This window comes from Panthera onca, chromosome A1, assembly GCF_046562875.1.
Source record: "Panthera onca isolate mPanOnc1 chromosome A1, mPanOnc1 haplotype 2, whole genome shotgun sequence".
Classification (NCBI taxonomy): Eukaryota; Metazoa; Chordata; class Mammalia; order Carnivora; family Felidae; genus Panthera; species Panthera onca.
In genome coordinates this window covers 165,875,108-165,892,676 of record NC_138339.1, presented here as the reverse complement: position 1 = coordinate 165,892,676, position 17,569 = coordinate 165,875,108, and positions in this window count along the sequence as shown.

Below are 17,569 nucleotides of genomic sequence, written 5' to 3'. Positions count from 1 at the left end.
ACGCCGGAATTAAAATAAAATAAAATAAAATAAAATAAAATAAAATAAAATACTTAACATTCTTATCAGCGTTTTGAATTGTGATGCTTGTTATTCAAGAATACTGCCAAAAGAGCACGTATGTAGTGATAACAGCTCTATTAATGAATTAGGTATTACTTTATCCCCGTAATATGTTTTCAGAGTGATTGTCAGTAGCTGCAGCCTGGTCTTCCCAGCGTGGCTGAATTATTTGCTAATATGTATTTTACATCTATAGTTTACATGCTGCGGTAGACTGAACAATGCTTCCCCCAAAGATGTCTACATCCTAATCCCTAGAACCTGTGACTTTGTTACCACACCGGGTAAGAGGGTCCTGCAGATTTTATGAAATTAAGAATCTTGCAATGGGGACATTATCCAGTATTGTCCTGGATGAGCCTGATATAAGTGAAGAGAGGAGCAGGGGATCAGAGATGAGCAAGCAGGATGACGGGAGACAGAGCTGGGCATGATGAGGCCATAATATAGGTGGTGTCGGCAGCTTCTAGCATCTAGAAGATTCTAGAAGGAACATATTCTCCCCTGGAGCCTCCGAAAAGAACTCGCCCTGCTGACCCTTTGATCATAGACCCGTAATCCTCATTTCAAACTTCTGATACCCAGATTGTAAATGGATACATTTGTATTGTTTTACGCCACTAAGTGTGTGGTAATTTTTATAGTGGAAGGAGGAAACTCATACACATGCTAAACTGTATTAATATGATAGACAAGACGAAACTCCAGAATATTAAAAATGGTAAGAATAATACATAATCCCAACTGTCTCCTCAGGAGGTGTAGAGAACCATGAGGCATTGCTTGGAGACTTTCCGGTGCATAGCGCCTACACACACGACTTTCTCAGAGCTTTTGAGGAATCTCATTGGAAGCACAGAGAATAGCTTCGTCTAAAAAAAATATCAGCGAAAATTACCCTTTAAGGATTTTAGAGATTCGTCATTGTAGAATATTACCTTTATGCATCATTTACTTTCCTCCCTTCGTATTTTAAGGAGTTTGAAAATATGCAATTCAAGAAACTTGGTAAACCAAAGAACTTGCTTAGCCTGCAGGTGCATCTGTGGACCTGAACAGGTGCCTTAAAAGTGTACAAAGCCCTCAAAAGTGTTTAGAGTAGGAAAAATGTTAACAGCACATCTAGTAAGCCTCTGATCGTAGTTAGATCTCATCACATTCTGCCCTTTGTGCCATGAAAGATGTAACCTATTTAGGAAATGCCATACCACGGTGGCCCCCTGCGGCTCCAACCCAAGTAGATAATGTTTACGCACGTATGAAAGCATGGTGTTGTTACCCAGATCACTGCTCTCAAGCCTGTAACCTGAAACAAAATAATGAGACTCCTTTTGGCTTGAGGAATATTACTTTTTGTCCTTGTAACAACTACAAGATCAAATTCAAGGAGGCTTTTTTTTCTTTTTTTAACACACAACGTTCACTTTCTGCTTTGAGTTCCAGCTGTGAGTGGAATTAACTTTCAAAATAAAGAAAATGGACTCTGCAGCTGGAGGGGGGCAGAGTTTGGGGCTTACTTGCATCAGACTCAGTTGGCGGAGGGAGGAAATATCATGAATTCTCTTCGGCTACTTTTCTGTCGCTGTGGGAGGCCTTTGTGGAAGGAATCTAACCTTATTCTGCCTTCCTGTCGTCTGCCTGAATCGAGGGGTAGCAGCGCCCAGGAAAGCCCGGTCTTAGGAAAGCGCCAGCTGCGGTCGCTATTCTGTTAAAGAGGGGAATGGTCTTCCGCTGAAATTCAAGCGCAGGATTGCACACCTGATATCATCCCTACTCTTGAAGTCAAACAGTGGATGATGGAATCACGCGCAGTGCATTTTCCAGTAACCCTCATTCACTGAGATTCACCCTGTGGAATGCGGTTCTTGAAAAAAATAGTATCTTCATGCATTTAGGTACTTTGAGTACCATGCACTCACTGAGTACACGGTGGGGTAGGACTTAACCTTTTGCTGCCAGTTTGGGTGCAGTGTATTTGCCATATCTCCAGGTGTGGTGAATCATGTTCCTGTGCCACTTTTAAAAAGCAAACACTTTACTCGGTTTGTTTTAAAGATACCTGAAGTGAGAAAAAAGACAGAAGCACAATTCATTTTTGTTGCGAGTTTCTCCTTAGGTGCATTCATTCATCACGTTTCTATTGAGTACCTGCTAGAGATCAGGCCCTCTTGCAGGCACACGCGAGAGAGACGGTCTCTGGGCTCATAGAGCTTTCACTTTTGTGGGAGCAAATGGGCAATAAGCTAAGAAACGGATGTGACAATTATCTCAGAGAACTGTGAGCCTGGAAGGGATAAGGAAATTAATCCTGGGAAGGATAAGGAAACAAGGTCTCTCTCTGCCGAGACTTTCCTGGCCTGTCCGGCAGAGAGCTGAGGGCAGCTCTCCAGGAAGAGAGCAGAGCAAGCCTCAGTTCCGGACGCTTTTGTGTTTGGAAATCTTGGTGGACAAGAGCTATAGTGGAAAGAAGGAAGGAAGGAAAGAAGGAAGGAAGGAAGGAAGGAAGGAAGGAAGGAAAGAAGGAAGGAAGGAAGGAAGGAAGGAAGGAAGGAAGGAAGGAAGGCTGCATCAAGTAGAGATCTAGAAAGTGTAGGGTTTGTTTATTTCTCCCAGGCAGATATTGTAGGTAGCACGTCTGCTCTCTGTTACACGTTTTTAACCATTCATTTGGGCTGATTACAGTATCATGGAGTTATGGTCATTATTTTCTTTCTTCCCGAAGAGGTTCTTGAACTTACAGCCGCTGACGTTGCTGAAACTAACATCGCTTTGATGTTCTCTGCATCTATCATCACACCGGCTTAAAAGGAGGGATTTGTTTATTTTCTCTGCGGGCTCAAAGAATAGCTTGGTGTTCTCCAAGCTACAGAAGGATGCTTTCGAGCTCATTTACCTAATTTTTCAAAGTGTTCTTTGTTGGCCATATGTGAATATGGTGGAAAAAAAAAAAAAGGAGATAAGGTATGCTTTCCATATTCACCTCTTCCTTTTCATCTTGCTGAGTTTCCTCCCCCTCCACCGCACCCCCCCCCCCACCACCTGTTGCTTCCAGCATATCTTGATGGTAAATTCCCAGCCCTTAACATGTTCCTCCAGGGCATTGGTCCATTTACTCCATTTTGGGCTGCATACGATAAATCACAAGTTTCAACATCAAGCTCTACTAAATCTTGGTTGCGCTCCATTAATGAAATCACCTATTTTATCTCATCACTGCAGGTAAAAACGATTTTCCATATGCTATGCGCCCTTATCATGACTTCTAAAATGCCATTATGGTTACATACTATCTAGTTTACATTTACAAAGCAGAATGTCAGCTTATGAGGAAATGATCCTGAAAAATGCGTAGAGTTATTCACCAGCCAGTCTCAGCTGTCACTGAATGAATAATTCCATGATTAAGAGCCGGGGAGGGTGCAAGCCACAGAATCTGCTGTTTTCATAGAACTCGATAAATTAATTAGCTCATCTTGTGATTATGTGACTCTGTTAGAAAGAACACAGTATTGCTGAGATAGCTTGGGATAAATACGAACATGCTGAATATCCTTTTTTTTTCCATTTTTTAAAAAATTCTGGGCAGAAATTAAATTTCTTGAAAACAGAGAAGCTACTAATATTGCATAGTAAGCACTAACTGGTTAAGGTGAAATCTCAGGAAAGACATTGAATGCAGAGTAATCAAATAATAGATCGATTAAGTCTAGTGAAATGAAAATATATCTGTAATGCACATAATATACAAAATAGTGCAGCAGCCAATTGAACTTTTCAATTTACAATTATGATAGTCTATGGTCATAACCAGAGATAGAACATAAGAGAAAAATGTTTTGAAAATGGAAAAACAAAAAGATATATACATATATATATATATATATCTACACATATATATATATATCTACACACACACACACACATACACACATATATATATATATATATATATATATATATATATATATATATCTACACACATATACACACACCTACATACATATATATGCATGGAGTATATGGTATATATCATTTGTTGAATGACTATTCATTTATAACTTAGTGTATACATGCAGCTTCCATATTTATATGGAAGATTATTTATTCATGGAATGTGATCCCTGCCCAAATAGTTTTGATATAAATTCCAAAGTCTCCATCACATTATCCGAAAAGTCACATTGCAATCCTCCCGTTGATAACCATCTTTCACAGACTCTGAGTCTGTTCTGTGATGATGGCTTTAGGAGTCATAGTTTATGGAAAGATAAAAAATAATTTCAAAATATGGGAAACCGATGTTACAGAAGGGAAATGCCTTATTTCATACTGGGAGTGTTTGCCTTTTTAAATAGCTAATCAGAAATTTGACAAGGTAACTAAAAGGTAACAAAGTTGTGGCAGCACAGAAACATGAGAGGAATGAAAGAATTAGAAAAGAATGTCAAAAAGTCTGCTGTAGGGGCACCTGAGCGGCTCAAGTCGGCTGAGCGACTGACTTCCACTCAGGTCATGATCTCACGGTTCACGGGTTCGAGTCTCGTTTCGGGCTCTGTGCTGACAGCTCAGAGCCTGGAGCCTGCTTCGGATTCTGTATCCCTCTCTCTGTCCTTCCCCTGCTTGCACACTGTCTCTTTCTCTCTCTCGTTCTCTCTCAAACATAAATAAAAACATTAAAAAAAAAGTTTCTTGGGGTCAAAAACAAGAAAGAAAAGAAGAGTTCCCAACCAGCAGAAACCTTCAGCGTATTTGATACAATGTAGTGCTGGCTGACTTCCTAAGGCAAGAAACTTTGCAAATCTCCATTTGGAATTTTTGTCCCCTTCGATCTCTACACAAGTGTCCAAGTGGCTCTCAGAGCAAATCTCAGTCAAGGATTCCCATTTGATCTAATTACCTACAGACCCAGGGGCATTCACAGTTTCCAGGAATGTGTGAATGGCATGAGCCTCACATTCCATTTCAAAGCAGAACCTGAGATTTGGAGCTTGTAACATTAGTGGGAAAGTAAATTACAATCTGCATTAGAATAAACTCACTGCACTGGGAAGAGTGAGCGGAGGGAATGGTGGCAAGATGGATTCTCTGCAGGTGTAAGGTTCAAAATCTGACCAAGGGCAGAAGTTCCAGGAAGACAGAGTTTGACTCCATGTGAGGAAGTTCCGTGCAGCCCTGAGAGGACTCCAGGCGTGGATTTGCTATGAATGGAGACACGGGGTACAGGGACAGAATTCAACCAGGGTCTCAATGACCCCTTCCCAAGGTATCACAAAACAGAATACCGCAATCGAGTGTGAGATTAGGTTGCTTACGTCTGGTAGGACATCTTATCAAACCCAAGATTCTGTGACAAAAAGCAGGTTGATTTCATTTGCATTGCTTTTTTTCAAAATCTGAACATCTTTGAGTGGGTAGAAAATATCAGATTAAACTTTTCATATAGGACCTTTGTTGTAATAAATATTAGTATCAAAATACACAACAAATGCTATGGATTAAAAATGTTATTATAGCCAACTAATCTTCAACAAAGCAGGAAAGAATATCCAATGGAAAAAAGACAGTCCCTTCAGTAAATGGTGCTGGGAAAACAGGACAGCAACATGCAGAAGAATGAACCTGGACCACTTTCTTAGACCATACATAAAAATAAATTCAAAATGGATAAAATATCTAAATGTGAGACAGGAGGCCATTAAAATCCCAGAGGAGAACACAGGCAGCAACCCCTCTGACTTCAGCCGGACCAACTTCTTATTCACACATCACCGAAGGCAAGGAAAATAAAAGCAAACAAGAACTTTGGGACTTCATCAAGATAAAAACCTTCTGCACAGGGGAGGAAATAATCAACAAAACTAAAAAGTGGCCTACAGAGTGGGAGAAGATATTTGCAAATATTGTATCTCATAGGTTAGTATATAAAATCTATAAAGAACTTATCAAACTCAACACCTAAAGAATAAACAGCCCAGTTAAGAAATGAGCAGAAGACACGAATAGACACTTTTCCAAAGAAGACATCCAGGTGGCTCACAGACACATGAAAAGATGCCCAGCATCATTCATCATCAGGGAAACACAAATCAAAACCATGATCAGACATCACCTCACACCTGCCAAGATGGCTAAAATTAACAACACAAGAAGCAAGAGGTGTTAGCGAGGATGCAGAGAAAGGAGAACCCTCTTGCACTGTTGGTGGGAATGCAAACTGGTGCAGCCACTCTGGAGAACAGTATGTAGGCTCCTCAAAAAACTAAAAATAGAACCATCTTACTATCTAGCAATTGCACTATTAGGTATTTACACAAAATATACAAAAATACAGAGTCACAGGGACACGTGCACCCCAATGTTTATAGCAGCGTTATCAAAAATAGCCAAACTCTCTCTCTATATATTATTATATATAATTATATAATTATATAATTTTATATATATATAATGATATATATATAAATATATATATATATAAATATATATATATAATGATATATATATATATATATTTATATATATATATATATATATATACACACATAAAATGGAATATTACTCAGCCATCAAAAAGAATGAAACCTTGCCATTTGCAATGACATGGATGGAGCTAGGGCGTATTATGCTAAGTGAAGTAAGTCAATCAGAGAAAGACAAATACCATATGATTTCACCCACATGTGGAATATAAGAAAAAAAAACCTCAAATGAATATATGGGAAGGGAGGGATAAAATAGAAGAGAAGGAAACGAACCACAAGAGACTCTTAACAATAGAGAACTAACTGAGCGCTGCTGGTGGGGAGGTGAGTGGGAGATGGCTAGATGGGTGACAGGTATTTTTTTTAATGTTTATTTATTTTTGAGATAGAGATAGAGAGAGAGAGAGAGAGAGAGAGAGAGAGATGGAGCATGAGCAGGAGAGGGGCAGAGAGAGAGGGAGACACAGAATCTGAAGCAGGCTCCAGGCTTGAGCTGTCAGCACAGAGCCCGATGTGGGGCTTGAACCCACAAACTGTGAGATCATGACCCGAGCTGAAGTCGGACGCTCAACCGGCTGAGCCACCCAGGCACCCCGATGGGTGAGAGGTATTAAGGAGGATTGTTGTGATGAACACTGGGTGTTGATTATAAGTGATGAGTTCCTACCTTCTACTCCTGAAATTTAAAAAAAAAAAAAAAAAAGAATTGTTATTCAATGACCAAGATATGAAAAGAAAAAGCCAATAGAATGAAGTTCTATAGGAGTGAATTGAATGAACTAACTTGAGAAGAATGAAACTTGTTTTCCTCATAGTGTGTTAAAATGCCTGGTGGAATTCATTCAGCAGGTAGGGGAAAGATCATGAAGCATTCGAGGCTTTATAATTGCACAGACGTGGTCCAATTTTGGCTAGCCTGATAGTTAAAAATTCACTAGCTGGCCGTTTAAAAGAAACTTGGTGTTTTCGTCTCCAGACACTGGCTCAAATATTTCCAGTGAGTTTCCTTCCTCATTAAATCTTTTCTTTTTTTTTGTATTTTTTTAAATGTTTGTTTATTTTTGAGAGGGAGACAGACTGCAAGCAGGGGAGGGGCAGAGAGAAAGAGGGAGACGCAGAATCCGAAGCAGGATCCGGGCTCTGAGCTGTCAGCACAGAGCCAGGCGTGGGGCTCAAACTCTCGGAACCGTGAGATCATGACCTGAGCCAGAGTCTGATGCTTAACCAACTGAGCCATCCAGGCACCCCCCTTCTTCTTAAATCTTGTTAGTGCTCCCAATGTATGAAACTCCCATTTAGGGACACCTGGGGCCCCTGGGGGCACCTCTTTCTCTCTGTCCCTCCACCACTTGCCCTCTGTATCTCTCAAAAATAAACATAAAAAAAATAACTGCCACTTAAACAATATTCAGTGAAGGAAATACTTGTAAGGCAAATTCTATGAAATCAAAATTCATGCAATTATAATCTTTTCCAATCTAACCTTAAACCATCATTGTTTAATCAGGACATTTTATCAGGTATTCAGAACAGTTTAACCTACAGGCCAGGTCGTCCTACTTCAAACACAGTAGAAGAGATGGAAGGAAGTATTCTAGTATATACTTTCCAGCTTTTTAAAATTTCATGTTTACTAAATTTTTGTGAAAGAATTCTATTTCTAAAAAGTGAAATAGCACATGGGTGGTTCAGTCAGTTGAGCATCCAGCTTCAATTCAGGTCACGATCTCGGATCATGGGTTCAAGCCCCGAATTGGGTTCTGTGCTGACATCATGGAGCCTGCTAGTGATTGTCTCTTTTCCTCTCCCTCTGCCCCACCTCTGCTCACGCATGTGTGTGCTCTCTCTCTCTCCCTCTCTCTAAAATAAATAAATAAATAAACATTAAAAAAAAAGTAAAATAGCACATTTTCACTGTAATATTTGAATTTCCTGACACACATCTTAAACTATCTCAAGACTTCTTTTGATTTTTATCGTCGTATATATAGATGCTATTTGCATTTCTTGTAGGAAGATGCTTTGTTTGGGGCTCAAATAAACTAATTAATTAATTAATTATGCTTAATGTTCATTTATTTTTGAGAGAGAGAACACAAGTGGGGGAGGGACCGGGGCGGGGGGGGGAGACACAGAATCCGAAGCTGGTTCCAGGCTCTGAGCTGTCGGCACAGAGCCCGACTCGGGGCTCGAAGGCACAAGCTGCAGGATCATGCCCCGAGCTGAAGTCAGTCGCTTAACTGGCTGAGCCACCCAGGTGCTCCAAAACTAATTAATTTCTGGCAAATCATCTAGTCAGTTAAAATGTTTAGTTCCATGGAGATCTAGAATACGATTAAAGACCCGTGACCAAATGCTTCACCTCTTTGTATTTCTATAAACATTGTGAAGGGCATGTACCGGGTCATTCAGTTCTGGGAACAGCCAAAATTTATCGTAAAAACATTTCTTACATCAACACGTTCTACTAGGTTAAAAATGGATATGCCTAACACACAATATGAGGGTCTTGCAATCTTGAAAGAAAAATTCCACAGGTTAAAGTAGATAGCTTTTCTCTCTAAAATATGACAATTAAGAGTGAATATGATTTTGTTGGGGATGTTTGGGCAGGGAACGTTCCTCAGATCTGAGTGACATTTTAATTTTAGGGCATATGCTGATGAAGAAAGCTTCTCGGTTAGCACTACTCCTTACAAAGCTTTCTTTTATGTAGATGCCAAATCAATTTTATAGCAGGCTTTTCATCTCTCGCTCTGCCAAGGGAAAGTATGTACTTTAAAACTAAACTATCTGTTAAGGAAATGAAAAAATCACCCAGAGGGCTTCATGGCCTTTGACAATTAGTGCCTAAAAATTTTCAGATGTCCCATCTGATTTAAAAAAAAATCATTGACAATAAATATAAACAGAAGGATCACGTTTCCCCGGTAAGTATGGCCTCCAGGCTCATTTGGAGCTTCGGTTTGTCATCAAATACGGTATTTTTTAGAATCCAATCCACAATGTCCAGTTTGCCTTGAAGAGATTTGGTTCTCTCTTCTCGTCCCCCCGGGGAGAATGAAAGGAAACTTATTTGATATTTGAAAGACTACAGAACTGAGTCCTCTGTTTTCTCTCCCAGGAAATAGCTATCTATTCATTATTATAGAAAACAAAAAAACTATTTGTGAGAATGTTGCGCTCTGTTGGGGGCGGCGTGGCAGCACGGTCGTACATAGGTCAGGTGTCCAGCAGCTGTCTAGACGTCGCCAGAAGCCTCGTGATGTTCCACAGCCCACGTGGGACTGTTAGTTACTGGTGTAGTATGTCCAAGAAACTAAGCCCTGAAGACTGAACCGTGTATCCCAGCAAAATGTACAGATGCAGACAGGGCATTCTGAGTTTTCAGCTTGTTCAGCCAACCTGGGGCGTCATAGAAAGATACGCAGGAAGGAGAAGTCTGATGTCCTAGCAAACATTTGACGATGTTTTCCAGCTGTTTTAAGACATATGCATTTTAACTTGAATTAGTTTGCTAGAAGCGCCATTAACGATGTACCACCCACTGGGTGGCTTAAGCAACAGAAATTTATTTTCTCACAGTTCTAGAGGCCGGAAGTCTGAGATCAAGGTGTATAGGTTCCTTGCTCCTTAGGACCCCGAGAGGGGATCTGCTCAGACCTTTCTCCTTGACTTGTAGATGGCCATCTTCTCTCTATGACTTCACAGCCTCGTCTTTCTGTTCACACCTAATGCCCAAATTCCCTCTTCTTATGGGACAGCAGTCATATTAAATTAGGGCCCACCTTAATGAACTCATTAAATGTAATTACCTCTTTGAAGACTCCATATTTAAGGACACTCACATTCTAAGGTGTAGGGGGTAAGGACTTCAAGATGAGAATTTGGGGTACAATTCAGCCCATGGTAACTACGCAGGGTGTATTCAAGGATTTAAGGTGATTCTAGTATCTGTTGGATATTTTCATGTTTGCAGGAGTTAGGATGATTCATAAAGGACAACTACAGAGGGGGGCGCCTGGGTGGCTCACTCGGTTGAGCGTCTGGCTCTGACTCAGGTCATGAGCTCACAGTTTGTGGGTTCAAGCCCTGCGTCAGGCTGTGTGCTGACAGCTCAGAGCCTGGAGCCCATTTCAGATTCTGTGTCTCCCTCTCTCTCTGCTCCTCCCCCACTTGTGCTCTCTCTCTCTCTTTCTCAAAAAGAAATAAATTAAAAAAAATTTTGTTTAAATAAAAAAAAAGGAAAACTACACAGGGAGAAATAATAGAGTACAGGTAATCTAAGGTCTCGTTTATAGTGACCCATCTCAAAGAGTATTTGCAATGAAATCTATTTAATCTGCCTTCTATTCCATATTGAGTTTGCTCATAAGTGTCTCACAAATTTTCACACACCTTTTTCACTATCTGATCCCACTGTCTCATATCCTCGGTCTCCATCCTGTCTTTACCACTGTATGCCTGCGAAGCTAAAACTTTACTTTCACAAAAACAACGCAAATCAACAAAAGCGTCTTTTTTGTTGTTGTTGTTAATATCCTCAACTCCAAAACCAATTTTTTCTGCACAAGTACCAATGCTATATTACAGTAGAAACATGATTTTAGTGCAGAAAGTTACTATATTTCTACTTAAGTCTATTGTGCTTTATGAGGGCTATTCATTTAGTTTACTTATGGCATCTCCCAAAGAGATTAAAAGATGCTAGAGGGTAATGCATGTTTCTTTAATTTATGTTGGTAACCAAGGCAGCATCTGGGACCGGGCACCACGAATAAGGGCTCTTGGTGAGTGTTTCTTCCCCAACTTCATGTTGCGACAACATAATCATTCTACCACGCTCTATAGTTTATGGAGGCTGAATTCCTTCCTCACCATGTGTGTGCAACCTTGTTTCACCATATCTAAATTGATCCAGGAAGCGTATTTTTCTTGATATATGCCTCAAGCAAGCTGCTATTATGGAAAGTCAAATTATTGGTCAGCGATGTTACTTGGCCTGCACATATCTGACACAAGCACTCTCCCATGTATTACAAACAGAGAACACATTTTCTCTCATTCAGCAGAGTTACCAGTCAAGTCACTGCACGCATTTTGCCTGGGTTATCTTCTCAGTGGCCATGCAAAATATGCCATAGATCTCAATGTACTGGATGGATAATCTCTTGGTGTTGACATTTTTCTTCAGTAAAAATAAATGAAAGGAATGTACTGCTATGAGCCAAAGTCATTATTTTTAAGTGCCAAATTATCACTGGCAGGTAAGCCATGTACTAGAAGGGAGTTGGGCACTAACGCTTCTAGAATCACAGAGTAAGAATTAACATATTTTCAGACGGATGGCATTTGACGGACTGACGCCATTGTCAAAATCTTGAAAACATCAAAAACATGTTGCAGTATAACCTCTCTCCATACACCTTGTCCATTTCAAATCAAAAGACTATTGATTATTACTGAGCCGCCCAAATGGAAATACAAATTTGGGGATAAATATAAATATGACAAAGGTTATTTTTGTTTCTGGACTTCCTGTGTTTTGTCTTACTTTAAAAGTTTGGTCACAAATTGTTTAAACTTTGTTATGGATATTTTCAAACATATAGAAAGTAGGGACGATAGTTTAATGGAGTTCTATCACCCAACTTGAAAATTAGAAATGTTTTGCCATCATGTAATTTTAAACAAAACAGATTGCTCATGTGGATTGGGGATTTATTGATTGGTTATTTGGTGGGTTTAATTAGTCAACTACATCAGTTTCATTAAGTAATTATTAAGTTGCTTTAAAATGCTTTTCATGTTTGCAGATACTGAAAAACATCTAAGTAGATCTTTCATCAACCACCCTATTTTTTTTCACTGTCAGATTCACATGATATTCCATTACCTCCAAAACCTTAACTATAACATGCACTGATTTCACTGAGATGTGATGGAATGTTCAAATCATACATTCTATAAGTTAGGAATCGTGTTGGAAAAAGCAAAGTAAGGAGTTTTTAAAGTCTTACTATTATTCTTGGTGTACACAATGAGAAAGGAGGAGAATTTGCTTTTTAGCAATGAGGAAATTATACGAATCAGCCCTCACTCCTTATGCCTGGAAAGAAGTCATATAATATATGACTCTTTTATAATATAGAATTTCTCTATTAATTTGTTCACGTGTTTAACCAAAAAGTATTGAATACTTTCTGGGGATGTTGAGCACTGGAGTGATAGCAAGTGATACAGACAAGTGCTGACTCTGATAAAACTTCTAGAAAATTCAGACACTAAACATTTGCAATACAGTATGGAGCATGAGATAGCAGGGGAGGTACAGGGTGCTGTGAGAACAGGTTAGGAGAGGATCCAGGCTAGTCTGAAGTCAAGGAAGTCTCCCTAGAGCAAGCAAAGGACCCTGAAGCAGAGGCTCCATAGATGGGCAACATTGAGCCTGAAGCAGGAGTGAAGCGGGGTCAGGGGGAGCAAGGAGAAAGGGAGCAAAGATGGGGCTGGAAAGGAAGTTGGGGGGCGGGTCACACTTCAAGCTAAAACATTGGGTTGTATCCTGGGCCCAATGCAGAACTACCCCAGCACTTGAAAGTGGATAGTAGGACACAATTTGATCAAGATTTAGTCTGGTTCCTATGAAGAAAATGAACAAAAGGCAATAAGTCCATAGGCAGCAAAATGATTTAGAAGGATCTTGCAACTACACAAGTGAGTTTTGCTGATCAGTTGCATTATGGTGAAATCAACTGTATAGAGAGGAGAGGGGTATTGAGAGTACACACCTCGTTTATTATTTTAATACAGATGGAATAAAACACAGTAAAAATAACTAAGTTGTCCAAAATCACATTACAGATTTCCTTTTTTTCTGATTCACAGTCCAATTCTTTTGATGCTATTATAGTATTTTCCTTTAAGAAAAGCTTAGTGGTTCTGCAAAAAGAAAGGAAGGAAGGAAGGAAGGAAGGAAGGAAGGAAGGAAGGAAGGGGGGAAGGGAGGGAGGGAGGGAGGGATGAAGGGAAAGAGGGAGAGAGGGAGGGAGGGAAGAAGGAAGGAAGAAAGGAAGGAAAGAAGGGAGGGAGGAAGGAATGGAGAGAGGGAGGGAGGGAGGAAGGAAGGGAGGGAAGGAGGGAAGGAGGAAGGAAGGAAGGAAGGAAGGAAGGAAGGAAGGAAGGAGGAAGGAAGGAGGGAAGGAAGGGAGGGAGGAAGGATGGAAGGGAGGGAGGGAGGAAGGGAGGGAGGAGGGAGGAAGGAAGGATGGGAGGGAGGGAGGGAGGAAGGAAGGATGAGAGGGAGGAAGGAAGGGAAGAAGGGAGGAAGGGAGGGAGGGAGGAAGGAAGGAAGGAAGGAAGGGGGAGAGAGAGAGAGAAATAAAGACGGAGGAAGGGAGAGAAAGAGAAAAGAAAGAAGGAAGGTAGGAAGAAAAAGAAAAAAAACTATCCTTTTTGCTTGAGAATACCTTTTATGTGACAGAACTGTATCTTAGTATCTAAATCAGCCTGTGCTAATTTTATCTTTTACACGTTTTCCAGTATACTTTGATCTAACTCTTCTATCTGCTACTATCTTGCTTAGAGCCTCTCCATTGCGAAGTGGACAGTGAGAAAGTACAACACAGGCAGGAGAGAAACTGGGATCGCCAAGCACTTGACTGTCTTCATGTGTCCTACCTAAAGCCTGCTGGATTCAAATGTCTTAGATGTAGAAGATTTCTCAGCACATATGTAGATGATCATGTTATTTTCTAATTCCTAATTTGCTTTAAATATTTTCCGCATGATTTATATATACACTGATCATTTTTAAAAACTTAATTTTGTTGTTCTCAGCAGGCTCTTGATGTTCAGCGATCTCAAAACAAATGGCAACACTGAGAAAAAATGTATAATTTTCTCCTCTCGTTTATTTTCCATAATGTTAACACAGTCATTTTGGTTGATTTGGGAATGCTGCAAGGAAATGACAAGAAAATGCGTGGCAGGTGCAGCCAATTCTCCAAACCAGTCAATTTAGGTTAAAGATAAGCCAAACTGGATAAAGTGCCATGATCAACAATAGTTACAACCGACTTGTTATGTTACATTTTTGCTTCAGATCCAGCGTTAGGTGGGAAAATAAGAGCCTATGGTTTAAGTTAGCTTTACTTGAAGAGTTTATTTAAAGGAATAATTCAGGTTTCTTTTCAAATTACTTCTATTTTTGATTCCCCCTGGAGCAAGCTCTATGTACACAGAAGCCCAGGCGTCGGATTTATTTGAATTTGAATTAAAACGTGGGATGGCTCCAAAGTCTCTCATATTTACATTCCTGGCAAAACCTAAATATTGCTAGAAGGCATAGATTCCTTTGTGAACCGTGGAGGGATTTGAGGGATTTTGGTGTTCTAGGGCTCTTTTCGAGGTTATGAAAGCTTTCAAAAAGAAATATATCATGGCTTTACAAATTTGAAGGTGAGAATTCTTTCAGGATGCCAAGTTCACCACAATTTTTTGTTGGTATTAATTCTCAGTATCCAAAACGAAAGGGGTGGACTAGGAAACAGTGTCTACCTGAAATTGTTTACTCCAGGTCCGTGCAATTAGCAGTTACCATCTTAAAAGGGAGAAAACAGGTTTTTCATAGCAACACATGTAGACTCCACCACCAAACACCCATTAGTATCAACGGTTGTCACACAGCAAAATTCTCAAGGGCTTTATTGAACATTAGCATAAATAAATAAATAAATTAAATAAATTAGCATTTAAATAAATAAATAAATAAATAAATAAATAGCATAAATAAATTAGCATTTATTGAACAAGGGCTTTATTGACCCTTAAGGGTCAAAAAAAAACAAAAAAAAAACCCAACAACAGTGTTTTTGATCACAGTTTAAGAAAATGTCTTCTGAAGGATATTTAAAAAAATAAATATAAGATTGATTATTTTTAAGTGAATTTTTATATTCTTACAACCTTCCTCCTTTCTTCTTCGATCCCTATAGGAATACGTATAGCAAATTTAAGTCTTCCCCAAGCCCTTGAGTTTGATTTCTGGCTTCCAAGACCCCTGCATCAATACCTGTACATTCCTATTTACCTGTTTATTCTCCTCCCTAGACACTGAGGTTCTTACGATGGGGGACTGTGCCTCCTTCCTGAACCTAGCAAACTAGTCTCCTGTGGGAGGCAGAAAACAGCCACCATTCCTTGAATAGGGAGATCAACACTGTTTGGACTTTGAAGCAAATACCCTAATTGCTACACCCCTAAATGTATGTTAAAGTCGTAACTTGGCCGCATAGAGTTGCATAGTAATAAAACTTTGGAATTCAGGTTGTTCCCAGAATATTTCAATAATATTTCTGGAGCGCAGAATACAGGTGTTTTTCACCCTGGAGTAGGCCCTGTAGGGCCAGCCTAGATTTTTTTTTTAAGTTTATTTATTTATTGTTGAAAGAGAGAGAGAGACCAACAGAGTGAGCAAGGGGAAGGGCAGGGGGCAGGGAGAGAGAGAGGATTCTGAGCAGGCTCCACACTCTTGGTGCAGAGCCCAGCGCTGGGCTTGAACTCAGGAACCATGACATCGTGACCAGAGCCAAAGTCAAGAGTCAGACGCTTAACGGACTAAGCCACCCAAGCATCCCAGGGCCAGCTTAGAATTAAACGTAGGAAAGACATTTGTTGTGACACCTTCACTTGTGTTCATGCCTCTTTAGTAAGATATCAGTAAATAGGTATAGACAGGTTAAGCGACGACCTCTGTGCATTTTAACCAGGTTATTCTGAACATAAACCCCCAAAGTATAAAAACTGCCCAATGGGATAATGGTGTTATGCTCCCATTACTCAGACCATCCCTTTTCCTGGTGCAGGGAAAATCATGAGGCCATTCCATTCAGGACATTGCCATCCTTCAATCCTAGGCCATCAGACTGGTTGTGTAAAGGCAGTGTCCTTAGATCTCCCACCCTCCTGTTTGTGACCCTAGAATTACATCTATTGGGATTTCCCCATATTCACGTGCATTCATATCTTGTGGCTGGTCTGACAATTGACCACAAACTTGTGGCTTCAAATAACACAAATTTATTCTATTGCTGGTCTGGAAGGCACGAGTCCAAAATCGGTCTTGCTGGGCTAAGGTCAAGGTCTTGGCAGGGCTGGTTGCTTCTGGGGTCTCTAGAAGGGAGTCTTTTTCCTTGGTTCTTCTGGATTCCAGAGGATACTGGCATTCCTTGCCTCATGACCTCTTCTCCCAACCCTCCTGTCTCATGACTCTGCCATCACATCTCTTGCCTCTTCCTTTGACATTCTTACCTCTCTCTCCTAAGGACCCTTGTAATTGCATTTAGGGCCCCTCCCCCCATGGGAGAAACCAGGAGAATCTCACCACCTCAAGATCTTTAATTTAATCACACCCGCAAAGCTCCTTTTGCTTTATAAGGCAATACTCACGGGCTCCGGGGACATCTTTGAAGGGGCATTCGTCAGCCTATTGAACCATTGCTTTAAAAACAAAATAAAACAAAATACAAGGCTGCCTGCCCCAAATAAGCAAACAGCATTTGCTCCCCTAGGAGTTTCCTGTAAGAGCAGCTACTACCTTTGGAACACAGACCAGCCCCTTTGTGTCTCCTCGATCATTTATCCACACTGCATGGCATAAATAAACATTAAAAGAGTTCAATAGATTACTATGATGTCAGAACCATAGCGAAGAACCTGCGATCACATGACCAAATTACCATCATGTAGCGAAGGCGCGGTCTCCTGTCCCAGGGATAACCCACGGGCCGCCTAGGTCTTATCTTCTCATTTGAGCTCTTGCCTGTTCTACCCAGATGCTAAGCAAACGCTCCCTTCCTGCAGCCCCAATGCTATATTTAAAAAGAAAGGCCCTCTTTCTATGACTTCCAAACACTTACATGGTCTCACCAACTCCAAAAATTCCCATAAATTCATGAATGATCAATATATTCTTCTAAGTGTAGAGAATAATTCAATTGACAGGAGTTTTCCTACAACGATTTTTG